Here is a 3,862-nt window from a genome sequence, read left to right as displayed (position 1 = left end):
AACCAGCCACTCTAAGAATGGCACCTGGGCCCTCATGCCAGGTATGGCCCAGTACTTATAGAGTCCGCATGCCTTTAACGCATCAATAGAAGGTTGATGACCTATTGCGGCCAAATCAACGTCTTCGTGCTCTCTTTCATGCCAATCCAGCATGGTGAGTGACCTACACACCAAAAAACAATAGTTAGAATTCATTAAATAAAATTTGGTTGGTTAAAATTGGAGTTTGGGGTTTAAAAAACCGCGTTTCACGGGGTACGCACCCCGCGTTCAGAACACAGAGAGGTGGTACGCAGCTAGTCTGAAGGTGGGCTGCGTACCCCGACCTTTTTCCCATATACAAAAAAGTCGGGGTACGCAGGTCGCCCATGGGGCACCTGCGTCCCCCGAGAAGCGCATTTTAAAACCCTAAACCCTCCAAAAAATCAAACTAAAACTTGAAATGAAATTCTAAACGGATGAAATTGAAGAGGAGGATGTTGTGAAATACCTGAAAGAGACGGCGCTCGATTCTGACGGTCGGATTCTCCGCAAAGTCCACGTGAAGTTTTCCTGTCAAAAGCCCTTTTCTCAACCTCAGCAGTAAAATGGTAAAAATGACATGGTAAAAAGTCTTTTTATAGGTTTTTTGGATAAATGAATGCTAAGTTTGTTTATTTTTCACCATGAAAGGACATTTTTCAATGTATTTTTACCCATCTTAAACAGGTATGAGTAATATGTCGTTTTTGTGCAGGACAAAAGGACTTTAGAGCAAAATCATCATTTTTCACGAATCAAAACATCAGAGTCATCTTTTAAGCTCTTTTCTGACTCCTAAAACATGAAAAGATTGCCGAGCGTTTCTTTTACACTCGTTAAAACGGAACTAAAAGACGGTCCCCTTATAGCTCTTTTCTGACCGTAAAAACAGGAAAAGATTGCCGGGTTTTTGTCATTTCAAACTCGATACGGAAATAAAACGACGTGTCCTTGATCGCTTTTTACTTTTCAGGTCAGAGACACTAATCATGAAAGTACTCCTTGGTCGTGAGATCAAGCGGTTCTCTCAGGTATTATTTTATACTTTTTCAGGCTTGGGAGACACAAATTTACGAAAAAGTTCACTGTGGAGTCTTCTTTAGTTTTTTCAGACTCTCTAAAAATGAAAAACGCCGAGTTTCTCCTATACTGGACTCATTAAAATTTCACAGTAAAGGACCTGTTCGATTACAAACAGGAACGGACCACTCCTTCTTAGGGTCCGAATCTAAACTAAGTTGGACTCATCCGAAGGATGAGCTTATAATCAAGCATATGTTATCCTCCTCAAGCTTGTAAAAAAAAAAATAAAGAGGTACTTGCCAGAAATGGTGGGGGAAAAGAGAGAAGAATGAACCGATTTGTCATCCTTTGTTACAGAAGAACCTTATCACCGCTCTTGAACACGACACTTTTCATTCACCTGGGTTGGGAATCCTTTGCCTTAAAAGTTGATCAAACCACTTTGAAAGTCTTCAACCATTTCCGGGTATTAACTTTGGGTCAATCGTCACCAAACCATCTGTCGTGTCGTTATGTGTTCAAGAGGTCTCTGCAAATAAACCATTCATATGCAAAATACTTGTCATCCATTTGACCATCCCTGAGTCAGTCCTTACAGCAACATTTCTTCAACTTAAACAAATGATTTCATGTTGTGGGCTTGCCTGCAACGAGTCGCTTTCTATCGACATCAGCACATTATCTAGAAAGATGACTTAGAAATCGACAGTACCTTGAAGTCTGCATGCATCAATGGCAGGTTTCTCGCCTTTGACGATAGTTTAAATCATTGACTTTCGATTGAAGGATTCCGTGACGTGTTCGACATCAACTCATTCATTCACATTTCATGGATTGTACTGGGTACTTTGATAACCATTGACATCACCGGTGGTCTCTCTCACACTTGTTAACAGTTTACATCATTGACTGGTAATCAAGTGGTTTCTACCATGCTCGACATCAACTCATTTATTCGCATGGATAGAATCGTACCAATTCGGGAAGTAGAAATGAAGACCCTGGATCTAGTTTCTACCATCCAGGCTGCGAGGAGTTTTGTATTTATTATACAGTAGACTAATCATAAACAGATGGTTGCGTCCATACTGTGTCTACAAAAGTCTATGATTGTGATGTACTGCAAAATCATTCTTGTATCAGAGCAGTAGTTAGATCATTAGTTAAAGTTTTCAATATGAGTATGGGAATGCCTACCTCAACGATGATATCATCTTATATATGTATTTTGTGTTGAATATTTGCAGGTTCTGACCGGGTCCTCCACAAGATACTCCTTGAAATGATAAAGTACTTCACCCTTCCTAGATCATAAAAACCCTAATCTACTACAGGCTTCGCACTTTAGGGGGCAATCTGTTACACTAAAAAATGTCACCATGACTATTTGCAGTTAGTATGGCTCCATCCACTGTCATACTATCCTCCTTGGCAAGTCTCATGCCTCTGCTCTCCATGTCAAACTTCAAGAAAGAGAGAAAAGTCATTTAAAGTCAATTATCTCTGGTACGCAGTTTCTCTTAGCCTTACCTGCGGGTACGCAACCCAAGTTCACAATACCTGCGTACTTGTACGCTCTGTATGTAAAGGGATGGGTGCGTACTCCTGTAAAGGTCAAAAGGCGCAAGTTTCATTCCAAAAAAGTTACTTGTGGTCATTTCTAGAGTCTTCTAGAAGTATGTTTGACGTGTATGAAGCCCCTCCAGATGGTTCATGTATCCCTACCAAAGAGGAACTCATCCCATCAATAGGGGAGCTATCCCATCCAAAGAGGGGCTTATCCCATTGATGGTGGACCTGAATAACTTCCTCTAGAGCACTATAAATATAGGCATTGGGCCAAAGGGAGAAGAGGTTGAAAGCTGAACATTCCTAATGGTAGATGCTGTTGGAATTAGGACTTCCTTGTAGAAGCTTGTGAAGAGAGATTACCATCTTTACTTGTTTCCATTGGGAGGTGGGTGATCTGATCAGAGTAAGGGGGAACTCTTGTGGACCCTGGGAAGAGCTTGCACAACACCAAGGCTCAGGTTGTAATGGTTCCTTTTGTTACCTTTTAATACAAATTAGTCCATTCTTCTCAACAATTTGTTATTAATGAGTTGTTTCATGTACTCCTTGGTCTACATGTTAAATATGTTTTATTTTATGTGATATTCAGGTGCTATTTGATCGTTTGATTGTTGGTGAATGCAGGCTTCGAAGGGAAGGAGGAGCTCATCCGGATCAACGAAGCTGGACTACTACAACAGCGTTGGATTACAGGTAAGATCTAAACACTTGATTTCTCATATTGTAAAAGCATATTTAGGGAAGGATTGCTCTTATTTGTCTTGTTTGTCATTAGAGAGTCTTAGGCTTTCTAGGAAGGTCGGTTGTGTCCGCACTATCGACTCTTTCCACGTGACACGAGGAATAGAACTTAAGACCATCCAACACTAATAAAAACCACTTGTTGGCCCCAGTTTTCACAAAAAAATTCGTTTAGGGCCTCAAAACGGCTCTGGAAGTTCAAGACCCAAAAAACTGCGAAAAACAGTGAATTGTGCTACAATTAAGGAAACTGGAAAAATGAAAGAGACAGTGGTGGGGGTCCAAATGGAATAGGTAGGTGGCCACCGACATCCACTTGGATGATTCCTCCCCCCTTAGCAAGCAATGGTCCCCATTGCGTTGAGTTCCCCATGAGATGAGGAAACTTTTGCTGAACTTGGTCCCTGGTGAACCACTTGCCTTGGTGCATGAGCTAGCCAGTTTTGACAACTTGATATAGTTGGATATTCTACTGGTGAGTGTTCTTGACTTGTTTGTCCATAAT

Source organism: Pinus tabuliformis, chromosome 6 (assembly GCF_031772625.1).
Source record: "Pinus tabuliformis cultivar Carrire ecotype Pingquan chromosome 6, CPIR1, whole genome shotgun sequence".
In the NCBI taxonomy this organism is placed as follows: domain Eukaryota; kingdom Viridiplantae; phylum Streptophyta; class Pinopsida; order Pinales; family Pinaceae; genus Pinus; species Pinus tabuliformis.
Note: the sequence above shows the minus strand (reverse complement) of the source record.